General features: G+C 36.0%; 1 non-coding gene across 1 annotated transcript; it reads left to right on the top strand.

Moving 5' to 3' along the window:
- The first annotated feature begins 9,111 nt into the window (after positions 1-9,111).
- On the top strand, positions 9,112-9,217 carry LOC133787679 (small nucleolar RNA R71). Its single transcript, XR_009872684.1, has one exon. It is a non-coding gene; the product is annotated as a small nucleolar RNA R71 (small nucleolar RNA).
- Positions 9,218-13,405: the final 4,188 nt, after the last annotated feature.

Below are 13,405 nucleotides of genomic sequence, written 5' to 3' on the forward strand. Positions count from 1 at the left end.
CTTAGTATTATAGGTCCATGATCCCCAAGTCACCTCTATACTACATTGTAAAGGGTGTGGATATAATCGACATATTAAAATGAGAAAAATACTTAATTGTCAATGAATTAATTTTTCGAGGCTAATTTATAATTATGTGTAATTAATTAAGTAAATATGAAAGTGATTTACTACCTAAGTATTGTGAACTTAATGAATTAGTAAGTCAAGATTCAATGAAAGCTTAAAGAACATTTAAAAAGAATCACACAATTTTTTTTTTACAAGGTTCACCACTACACGAAGTAATGGCTAATCCTTGAGACCTAGCCCAGAGAAAGAAATCCACTAAGGTAAAAAATGCAAGTTCTACAAAGTATCTCTAATTTTACATTAACAACAAGAAAATCTTCTATACTTGTCTCTGTTACAAATTTCCTTACATTGAACACTTCAAGTCTTCTCACTTGAACTTTCACAGATCTAATCTTCTTTCAATACTTCATCTGAAGAACACTACTGTCTACCTGATCGTGAAAATATTATACGCAAGTATACGTAATCGATTCAAGTAATATAGAGTAAATAAAGTATTGTTCCCACAAGGACTATCAACCAATAACCAATAAATGCTTTTAAATTTCTATTTGGCTGTCGAAAATAGAGTGATTTTTTTAAAATAAGACTTAAAATTAAAATAAACTTTGCAACAATAAAGATTGATTCAATAATTAAAAACCTAGGGTGTTAACTTCATCAACTTTTCATTCTATTAATTTTATTAATTAGTTCTAAATTTCTTTCTTCCTATTTTAATAGCAGGTTAAAATAAATCGATTAATATTATTTTTCAAGATATAAGATCTCAACCTATATGCAGGTTTTCTATATCTCTATGATAAACTTAAACATATAGCAGGCATTAAGGATAGAAACCTAATTACTTCACAAGCCATACATGTACTCTCGTCCAATATGTAACCTATGTGTATATAATGATAGCATATTCAATTCTCATCTTTCGAATTTTGAATCAAAATCATAAATCAAGCAAATATTGATCAGGTATTTACTAGCATTAAGCAAACATTAGATTAGAATAAAGAAGAAGAATCAATATAACATCATAAATAGATTAAATAGAAATCCAAGTGACTACATTAAACCCTAGATAGAGATGTTTAGTTCATATCAGACATGACTAAAACATGACTAAACATAAAATTCAAAGACTTGAAGAATAAATAAAAAAAAGTATGAAAGTTCAGAAAAACTAATCTCAGAATCAAAATTAATCTCTAAACTCGTAATTAAATTCTAACCTAACCCCAATTAAACATAAAGTTTGCATTTATACTAAGAAAAAAACATGAATTCCTTTTTTTCATAGGCTGGCTGCGACATGGCATTTCCTAGGTCGCGACCCATATCATTTTTAAAGCAATTCACATTCATATTCAGGTCTTCAGGCGTTGCGACTCTCTAAACCCTAGTGTTGGCTCGTGTCTTGATGCCCTCCTGGGTTCGCCTCTGACTTCCACTAGCTTCACGACTTATAAGAGCAAGTCGTTGCTCTAATTCCCTTTAGCAACCTTGAGCTTCTGACTTGACTAGGGTCGCGACCCTTAAGCCTATGTCACAACTCTAACTCCGTTATTTTTAAATTTAAGTCTTTCAACATCCTTCCTTCATCAAAAACTTATTTTAACTCGTCCTTAGCACCATTTTGATTCAGGCGACCACTAAAAACAAAGACAAAAACAAGCGTAATCTTGCACAAAACAAACATAAATACTCAAGATTACCACAAAAACACATCCTAAATCAACACTAAAATGGAGTTATCAAACTCCCACAAACTTACTCTTTTTTCGCCCTCAAACAAAGGACTCAAAACAAACCTAGACTGTAACAACAACGACAACATCCACAACATGAATTATACCAACAACAACACTTATGCCTCAAAATCATGAATGCTAATCATATAATTCTCAGAAAACTACTCAACAATTTATGCAATCCATAATTTTGATCAAAACACTCCATCAACACACTTTAGTCTACTAACATTTTAGATTACCAAGTCATGATCATTAAATAAACATATTTGAATTCAATTATGCTAACCAAATTCTTTCTGATCAATCCATTCAAACCAAATAATTTCATAAGCTTACTTACTTGCTATTATCCACTAATATAAATCATGACATGCATAAGAATATATAGGACTTGTATAAGCTTGTAATGATGGCTAAGGTAAAGGTAGATGAAAAAATGATTTTTAAGCTCAATTTACTATAAGCACATGACCAACAATCACCGACTTTACTCCCATAGTAAATATAATCTCATAATCCCCTTTCTTGATTTTATTTAGAGAGATATAAAATATTTCCTTTTTTTTTTCCAGATTGATAACTACACTCCCCCAAACTTGATTCTTTTATATATTCTTATTAGGAGTGTAATTTTTATTGATATATTCTCTCTAATCTTTAGCACTTTTCATTTTCTAATCCCACTATATTCACAAATAAAACCCATTACACATCAATCCCCATAAATTTTTTCAATCATGTGCTCATAGTATTTTAGGGACGGATATATAACCAAGTTTCAAGTATTAGGTTTAACTAGCAGCTTAGAAAAAAAAGATACAATGTTAGGCTCAAAAGGGGTAAACAAAGGATTAATTCATTTTAATTCGGCACGAAAAGCTCAAACGGTCCAAATGACATCCTCAATCATATTCCTAAGCATACATAATGTATTATTTCGCCTCAAATAATAATTAAGCAAGTTCTAGAATTGTAGAAAATAATTTCCACTTTCCACTCATCAATCTACTAACCAATTTCAGCAAGCATAATCAATATCAAAAACATCATGACTAGGTATTCAACAAATGTTGTCTAAACTAAAATGAGCTAACATAGTGTTCAATCAAGCACACATATTTTTTTTTTCAGATTTCATTTTCTTTGGATTATACGTATAACATTCACTTTGTTCTCATTGGCACTTATTATCAACCATCATTCATGTTGGTACTAAACACACTAAAACAAAACTCTACATTAAACAACTAACACAAACTAAACAAAAAACACAAACAAGACGAATGGAAAAATAATCTCCCTCCCCCAATCATAAGCTAAACATGGTCCCCAATGTTTAAAAACAAGTTAAGAAAGAAAACTTACCTGGTGCAAATCATGTCAAAAGGGTGGTGGATCTAGAAAAGGATGCCAAGGTGGTGGATAAGGAAAATAATGCCTGTCCTCCTCCTGATTTGACCACCGGTAAACCAACTCATTTTTTCTGTCTGCCTTAGCTCGATGATAATCATGAAGCTCCCCCAAATAATTATGAGTGTGTTCGTTTTGCCGGTTGATATAATCTAATCTGGGAAATTGTGGATCCAGTGGAGCCTCAAGTGCCAGAAATGGAGGATAAGTTCCTCTTTTCTCCTCCTCAACAACCCGTGATTCTTCTAGTTGAACATTTCCATGGACAGGTTCATCGGCTACATCTCCTTCTTCTTCAACTCTCACAGGACGGGGTTGCGGTGCAGGTGGGTCCAATGATGGGGCATTGAATTTAAACATGGAAGCGCGAGAAATAGGGCCCGTTGCCTTCCTATAAATATCACTAGGATACTTAGGTATCTCCCACACCTCACATAAATCAGTAATCATTGATCCATGCTCCAAACCAACACTGGTAGTCATTCGACATAAATCTCAGATACTATTTCAGATAACTCGTCCAATATCTACAAAGAGTCCCGTCATGATAGCATAGAACAGAAGACATCGATCAATTCCCACTTCAGATAAGTGAGTGTTGGGCATAAACCTTACACTCACAAAGAGAGTCCAGGCCTTCGCCACCTGATTCATTTGAAACCATCTGAAATGCTTCGGTTCTCCATTATGCATTACAAAAGTAGCACTGGGAAGGCCTAACGTTTCTGCCACTTCAACCTAATCAATCTCACTATGATAAGCCAGTTGATAATATTCATCATCCTGTTGTGAAAACATCGGTAGTCGATATAATGCATCAATATTATCAATATTACATTCCACCAAAACCCCTCGCACAAAATCCTTTCTATTAACTGCTCCTGGAAAATTGGCATAAAATTCATAGACCATAGAATAGTTGGCCTTTGGAATTTTATGATCCACAAAATTTTTCCAATGGAGACGTTGAATTTCAGCCTGAATTAGGTCATAAGTTTCCTTGAGATAAGGTTCATCTTGATACTCCATGCCTCGTTCTTGAATAACTGGATGATGAGATAACCTTTGATAATGATCAAATGCATCCTTACTAATAAAACGAGTAGGATCATATTCTAGAGGAGGTGGTGGTGGCGGGGTTGGTTGTGGTTGAGGTGGTTGGGTGCGGGAAGTTGAAGGGAGATTAGTATTCTTAGTAAAAGTAGCCCTAGCAGGTTGTTTTCATGGTCCCATAATCACACAATGCACCAAAAATTACAACAAAAATTTGACGGCACTACTGATAATTTAACTTATTTTCCAAATATAATAATACCCCAGTAATCCTAACTCAAAGCACACAAAATATACTATCAATGTAGTCCAAAATTCCAATTCAATCTCTTGTCACATAAATACTTCAAGATCAGTAAAATGGAAAAAATTATGTGCCTATGCGTCTTGAGATTTCCCACTCTTCAATTGCTCCTCCAATCTTCAATATTACAAAGAGAACAAATTAGGGTTAGATTAAAAGAAAGAAAGAAAGAACGAAAATATGTATGTAGGAAGGAGTGAGTGTGGCTTTATGGTTGTATTAAGAAGAAAGGAAATGTAAAAAGGAGAGAGATTTTGTAAAAATAATTCTGTTGAAAGGTAGAAAAATGTGAAATGAGGATAGGCTGAGAAAAAATGAATTTAAACCAATTTCCCCTTTTCTGATAGAGGCGCGCCACGACCCAGCTATAGCATGTCGTGGCCCGCCTCAATTTTTTTTTCAATTTTCATATGCAGGCGCCACAACCCTCAAAACCCAAGTCGCAACCCGCCTCTTCTACAAGACCTCGTAGCTCTCTGACTTGTCTTAGGGCCGCGACTTATAAGCTCCAGTCGCAGCCCGTCTCCTCCTTTATTTAACATGCTCTCTGACATAGTTTAAAGCCATGGCTTTCAAACTCAAGTCGCGATTCGACCTTCAGACTAATTTGAAAACAGTCTTTTTCACGATTTGCACGATTTTTACATAAATTTCACTAAAAATAATAAATAAACCTTTACAAATCCAAAACAAAATTAAATAAAAAATTTCAACTAATTAAGAACTAAAACAAAAACCCAAAACCTAAAATAAAGTATAGGAATGCCTCCTATAGCGATGTCGTTAACATCATTTAGTCGAACGCTGAACACCCAATTCAAAGGGGTTGCAAAATCAACGCAGACTTGCATTTTTCCATAGGTCCTTCCAAATAGTGCTTTGATCTCTGACCATTCACTTTAAAGTGTCCCGTCTTTTCACTATGAATCTGCACCGCTCCATAAGGCAATGAACAACAATTGTGAATGGATCCGACCATCTAGACTTTAATTTTCCTGGAAAAAGCTTCAAGCGAGAATTAAAAAATAGCACCTTGTCTCCCAGTTGGAAATCCTTTCTAATTATCCATTTATCATGAAAAGCCTTAGACTTTTCTTTATAAATCTTCGCATTCTCATAGACTTCATTTCAAAATTCATCGAGCTCATTCAACTCTAGAAGCCTATTTTGTCCTGCCATATATAGATCAACATCTAGCTTTTTTACCGCCCAATAAGCTTGATGCTCAAGTTCCACCGGTAGATGACATGCCTTCCCAAACACCAATCGATTTGGTGACATACCAATCAGAGTCTTAAAGGCTGTGCGATATGCCCACAGTGAATCATCAAGCTTTTTCGACTAATCTTTGCTTTATGTGTTTACAGTCTTCTCCAAAATACTTTTAATCTCCCGATTGGACACTTCTGCTTGACCATTAGCAAGTGAATGATAGAACAAGGCCTTTCTATGATGAATTCCATAGTGAGCACATAGAGTCGTAAATGGCTTATTACAGAAATGACTTCCTCTGTCACTAATAATTGCTCTTGGAGTACCGATCCAAGAAAAAATATTTTTATGAAGGAATTTAAGTACCTCCTTGCCATCACAAGTAGGAGTTGCTACAGCTTCCACCCATTTAGAAACATAATCTACTGCCAGCAAAATTTACTTGTTATTATAAGATGATGGGAAATGCCCCATAAAATCTATTCCCCACACATCAAACAACTCAACTTCCAGAATTCCAGTCATCGACATTTGATCTCTTCTTGATATGTTACCAGTCCATAGGCAACGATCACAACTCTTAACAAAGGCACTAGCATATTTAAATAATGTAGGACAATAAAACCCACATTGTAAAACTTTTGTTGTTGTCTTCGTTCCTCCAAAGTGACCACCACAATGTAAAGTATGACAATGAGTAAGTAGGGAAATCATCTCCTCTTCTGGGACACATCTTCTAATTACTTGATCAGCACAATGACGAAAAAGAATGGGCTCATCCCAATAATAATGATTGACTTCCGAATAAAACTTTTTGAGTTGCTGCCTTGACATGTCTGGAGGCATAACTTTAGCTACCAAATAATTGACATAATCTGCAAACCAAGGTAGCTTTTCTTCACTTTCAATCGAAAATAACTGTTCATCCAGAAAGTTTTCATCAATTTATTCCTCTATCTCACTATGCTCTTCTCCTTTTTCCAATCTAGATTTTCTGCCCCTTTTTTATCCAAAATTTCCACATCAAACTCTTGTAATAATAGGACCAATCGAATCAAGCGAGGTTTAGCATCTTTCTTGGTCATAAGGTACTTAATAGCGAAATGATATGTGTAAACAATCACCTCATTACAAATTAAATATGGTCTGAACTTGTTGAATGCAAAAACAATTGCAAGTAACTCCTTCTCAGTAGTTGCATAATTTAATTGAGCATCATTCAAAGTTCACTAGCATAATAAATCGTTCAGAATACCTTGTCAACTCGCTATCCCAGAACCGCTCCTACTGCATAATCACTAGCATCGCACATCAATTCAAAAGGATGTTCAAAATTCGATGATACAATAATCGGAGCAGAAACTAATTTCTCCTTCAGTTTGTTAAATACGTTTAAACAATCAGCATTAAAGTCAAACACCACACCATTCATAAGTAAAGTAGATAAGGGCTTTGAAATCTTCAAAAAGTCCTTTATAAATCTCCGATAAAATCCAGCATGGACCAAAAAACTATGAACCCCCTTAACAGAAACTGGTGGAGGTAAGTTTTCTATTGTAGATATCTTGGCCCTGTCTACCTCAATACCATGGCGTGAAATTTTGTGGCCAAAGACTATGCCTTCTGTCACCATAAAGTGACATTTCTCCCAGTTTAATATTCAATTTGACTCCTCACATCTTTTCAAAACCCTTTCCAAATTAGACAAGCTTTCATCAAAAGAGGACCCAAAGACTAAAAAGTCATCCATAAAGATCTCTATACCTTTTTCCACCATATCTAAAAAGATAGATTATACATCTCTGAAAGGTTGCGGGAGCATTACATAACCCAAATTACGTTCTCCAAAATGCAAAAGTTTCATAAGGACACATGAAGGTAGTCTTTTCTTGATCCTCCGGTGCTATGGGAATCTGATTGTATCCCGAATACCCATCCAAGAAACAGTAATAAGGATGACCTGCCAATCTGTCTAACATCTGATCTACAAAAGGCAAAGGAAAATGGACTTTCCTGGTGACCTTATTCAGTTTACAATAGTCTATACGAATTCTCCACCCTATCACCGTACGAGTTGGAATTAGTTCATTATTATCATTCTTAACCACCGTCATACCACCCTTCTTCGAGACTACCTGAACAAGACTAACCCATGCACTGTCAGATATTGGGTAAATTACCCTTGCATCTAACCATTTGAGAATTTCCTTCCTTACCACCTCTTTCATTGAAGGATTAAGCCTCCTCTGAGCATCAATACTAGGCTTACTATCCTCCTCCATTAATATACGGTGCATCACTGTTGAAGGGCTTATACCCTTGATGTTTGCAGAGTCCACCCAATTGCTCGCTTGTGGGCCCTCAACACCCTAAGTAGCTTTTCTTCCTCATTTAGAGAAACGAAGCTGAAATAATAATTGGGAGGGTGTCCTTCTTACCCAAATAAGCTTCTCTATAGACGGGAGAGGTCTCTCAGGCACTTGCCCCAATTCCATCATACTTAGTTCCAGTCATCAAAGTGACAACTTGACATTGCTCTTTAGGATTTACCTCTATGGAACTAGCCAAATTCCCTTGCTACCTACTAGAAAGTAGTTTAGCCAACTAACCCATTTGTGTCTCCAAATTCCTAATTGAAGACCTTGTCTTGGTCATGAATTGATTTAATTGGTCTGCCTGAGTTGTTGGTGAGTTCATTGGAGGATGTGGTGGTGGATGAGATGGGCGTGGATTTGGGTCAGAATAAGGCCTAGAATGTAGTCCATATGTGGGTTGATGAGGTGGTTGTTGAGGTGGATACTGTGGTTGTAAACCTTGGTTATTTTTCCAAGACAGGTTAGGATGATTTTTCCACGTAGGAGTATATGAATTTGAGTATGTGTTGAGTGAAGGTCTTGAAAAGTTACCAATAACCCGTGCCTGTTCCAAAGGTATACTATTTACGTTTGTTGAGTAACTAGTTGTGCTCGACATTTTTCATAAGAATGTAGTCCCCCACAAATCTCACAACTCATGACATTATGTACTTGCATTCCCTGTGCAGCGAGGTTATTCTACTATAATTGCTTGGTTAGAGATGCTACTTGAATGGTCAATAACGCAATAGGATCGACCTCTAAGACTCCTGTCACCTTCTTATTCTCACGCTCAGTAGGTCAATTATAGTTATTCATGGCCATCTCTTTTAGTAATTCATAAGCTTCATTAGTGCATTTTCTCATAAACACTCCTCCCGATGCTGCATCAATTATTGTTCTTGTATTTCCCCCCAAACCATTGTAAAATGTATGCACCAGTAGTCACTTCTTTATTCCATGATGTGGGCACTTCCTTTGCAACTCTTTAAAATGTTCCCACACATCATATAAAGACTCCCCATCCAGCTGATGGAAGTTATTAATCTCTCCTCGATATCGGGTTGACTTCGCAAGAGGAAAATATTTACCAAGGAATTTCTGAGCCAAATCTTCCCAAGTAACTATAGAGTTGGCTTGTAATGAATTCAACCAACTCTTATCTCTGTCTCTTAATGAAAACAAGAATAATCTTAATCAGATAGCATCGTTACTCACCCCGTTCATTTTGAATGTTGCACACAGCTCTAAAAAATTGGTGATATGGAGATTTGGATCTTCATTTGGTAATTCCCCAAATTGTACACAATTCTCTACTAATCGAGGGTTTTATCTCAAAATTATTCGCCTCAACAGTAGGAGGACGAATAATTGAATGTATCCTCGTAACAGTAGGGAGTACATAGTTTCTCAATGTCTGGTCGGCTTCAGCTACATTAACCAGATTTGCACTGTTGTTCACACTGTTATTAGCATTCTCAGCCATGGTAAAATCCAACATTTTCTCTATCTTTTGATTTTCTATGCACGTTCTCTCAATTTCAAGATCTATCGGTACTAGTTCCTTTTGTCAACTTCCCCGCATATACCAATAATTCCTGAAACACAATACATCCTCGATCTGAATGAGTGTAAAATAAAGAAACCAAATTAGAACAAAAAACAATTAATTTTGATATTGGAAATTAAGTCCCCAGCAACAACGCTAAAAACTTGGTCGTGAAAATATGATACACAAGTATATGTAATCAATTCAAGTAATATAGATAGTAAATAAAGTATCGTTCCCACAAGGACTATCAACCAATTACCTATAAATGCTTTTAAATTTCTATTTGACTGTCGAAAATAGAGTATTTTTTAAACTAAGACTTAAAATTAAAATAAAATTTGCAACAATAAAGATTTATTCAATAATTAAAAACCTAGGGTGTTAACTTCATCAACTTTTCATTCTATTAATTTTATTAATCAGTTCTAAATTTCTTTCTTCCTATTCTAATAGCAGGTTAACATAAACTGATTCCTATTCTTTTTCAAGATATAAGATCTCAACCTATATGCAAGTTTTCTGCATCTATGTGATAAACTTAAACATATAGCAGACATTAAGCATAGAAACCTAATTACTACACAAGTCATACAGGTACTTTCGTCCAATATGTAACCTATGTCTATATAATGATAGCATATTCAATTCTCATCTTTCGAATTTTGAATCAAAATCATAAATCAAGCAAATATTTATCAAGTATTTACTAGCATTAAGCAAACATTATATAGATTTGAATAAAGAAGAAGAATCAATAGAACATCATAAATAGATTAAATAGAAATCCAAGTGACAACATTAAGCCCTAGATGGAGATGTTTAGTTCATACCAGACATGACTAAAACAACAAAATAATTATTCATAAACAAAAAATTCAAAGACTTGAAGAAGAAATAAAAAGTATGAAAGGGTAGAAAAACTATTCTCAGAATAAAAATTAATCTCTAAACTCGTAATTAAAATCTAAACTAACCATAATTAAACATAAAGTCTAAATATATACTTAGAAAAAAAACACGAATTCCTTTTTTTCATAGACAGGCTGCGACTTAGCATTTCCTAGGTCGCGACCCATATCATTTTTAAAGCGATTCACATTCTGATTCTGGTCTTCAAGCGCTGCGACTCCCTAAACCCTAGTCGTGACCCGTTTCTTGATGCCCTCTTGGGTTCACCTCTGACTTCCACTAGCACCACGACTTATAAGAGCAAGTCACAACTCTAATTCCATTTAGCAACCATGAGCTTCTTACATGACTAGTGTCACGTCTCTTAAGCCCATGTCGCGACTTTAATTCCGTTATTTTCAAATTTAAGCCTTTCAACATTTTTCCTTCATCAAAACTTATATTAACTTGTCCTTAGCACCATTTTGATTCAAGCTACCACTGAAAAGCTCCTTTTTTCACCATTTGCTCTTCTTTTTACATTTTTCTCATGATTCAACACACTAACCTACAACAAAGACAAAAACAAGCATAATCTTTCACAAAACAAACATAAATACTCAAGATTACCACTGTTGACTGCGTTTTTAGCCAACGACGTGAGAACGTCAATAACGACAAGCCTTCAAGAGAAATAAAAACGACAACAGACGGTACAATAAAGAAAATAAAGAACACACGAGAGTTTTATAGTGGTTCAGCCCCGATTGTCGGTAATAGCCTAATCCACTTAGAGTTTGTGATTTATAGATCTATACTCAAGATCAGATGGACTGAGCCAACTGAGTTTCTTCAGTACAGATTGCAAAAATACAAGAATTCTCTCTTATTTCAACACTTTCTCTCTCTAGAATAGACAGTCCCAATTTTCTCTCTCTAGAAAGAAGAAGCAGAAAAGACCCTTCTTTCATCCCATAAGCTCTCTATTTATAGGCCTGGGATCCTCAATTGATATCCCCTTACAATCGGGATATTTTATTATTCATCTTATATTTATATTACAATAAATGTTTAAAATATAACTAATTCCTCAATTTGAGTGAGGAATGAGAGATTCCCGCGTATGTTGTTGAAGCTGTCTCTGGGAACCTTGACTTAGTCTCCTCTATCTAATTGATCCACCTCCTACTGACTACCCATGCAAGTGTTGGTCGGACGTGCATGGTGGTAGGACATGCACTTCTCTCCTCTATCATGGCACTCTCCTCTAGCATGCCATGTTCCTCCTTGAACCAATCTCCTTGGCTTCTCCTCGGACCAAGGTGGTCCGAGGTAACCTCCTTGGCACCTCACCTTGGACAACATTGAGGCAACCTCTTTGGTGCCTCACCTTGGACAACATTGAGGCAACCTCCTTAGCACCTCACCTTGGACAACATTGAGGCAACCTCCTCCATAACATCTCACCTTGGACAAGATCAAGGCCTTCTCCTTTAGCATCTCCCAAACATGTCTGATCGAACATTGTATAGGCTCTCCTTATCAAAATCTAAGTCTCCTCCCTCTTGCATGAGACTCCTCCTCCTTAGCTACTTACCTTGGACACGTTCAAGCCAACACTTTGGAAACCTTGGGAGGCTTGCCTCCTACACACCCTTGGGGTCTCTTAGGACCACATCCTCCTTGGGGTCTCCTAAGACCACCCCCCTTAGCTCTCCTAGAATGCATTCTCCTTAGCCTCCTAGGATGCATTCTCCAATTTTTGGGTATAACAACCACAAAAACACATCCTAAAACAACACTAATATGGAGTTATCACTGCCATGAATGAACATTCTTCAAAGCTCAAAGTTCTTCAACCTGTCAAAACAACAAACCACAAAGAAACCAAAAATACAAACCCTAGCAGAGCTAAGTTTCTCTCAAAAACATCAATAATAGTTCTCACCACCACATCAACTTAAAATCACCCATATATCTTCATAGACCTCACTAATAGAAAATCGTTAGGAATTTTTTTCACAACACGAAACTCCAAAAAAAAATAAAGTCAATTAATCATAACATAAATTTTAATACATGCCACGTAAGAAACAAGAAGACGTTAGGACTACACCGAACTTCTAGATGCAACTGGCAAAACAACAAATGAATCATAATATAGCCAAAATACAAACAACACAAAGTATGACACTTATAATCTCCCCTTTTTGCAATTTATGATCAATGTAAACTCAAACTACAAATACTAAGAAAACATCATAAAAAACATTAAACAAAGAAAACACTGATATCTTTCCCTCAATGATCATAAAACAAGAACTATTGAGCTAAACGATGAAGCCTACCACGCATGGTCTTACACAAAGGAGAAGATGAAGGAGCAGAATTTGGTCTTGAGAACCATCATCATTAGCAAATGACTCCCCCTGGACTCTATCAGGAATCTTATCAGACGCTCGTGGAGACAACTCCCCCTGTCTCAGTGCTATAGATTGACCTGACTGAGGCAATGACAACTCCCCTTGAACAGTAGAAGGGGGAACAAAAGCAGGAGAAGACTCTGGTGGAACAGGAGTAGATTGAGGCTAAAGGAGCTCTCGAAGACCAATCAACTGAGACAGAACCCTGCACTCAAATGCTTTGGAACGCAAATAAGATTGCTGAACCAGACCTTTAAGACTATCCAATTGAGATTGCTGAGAGTAAAGCTTCTCAAACAATTTGTACTTCCATTAGGTAAGAGCTAAACCCTTCAACAGAGGATACTTAAGAGGCTTGGGATGAGGTACAAGTTTGGAGGACTGAG

This window comes from Humulus lupulus, chromosome 6, assembly GCF_963169125.1.
Source record: "Humulus lupulus chromosome 6, drHumLupu1.1, whole genome shotgun sequence".
NCBI classification, from domain to species: Eukaryota; Viridiplantae; Streptophyta; class Magnoliopsida; order Rosales; family Cannabaceae; genus Humulus; species Humulus lupulus.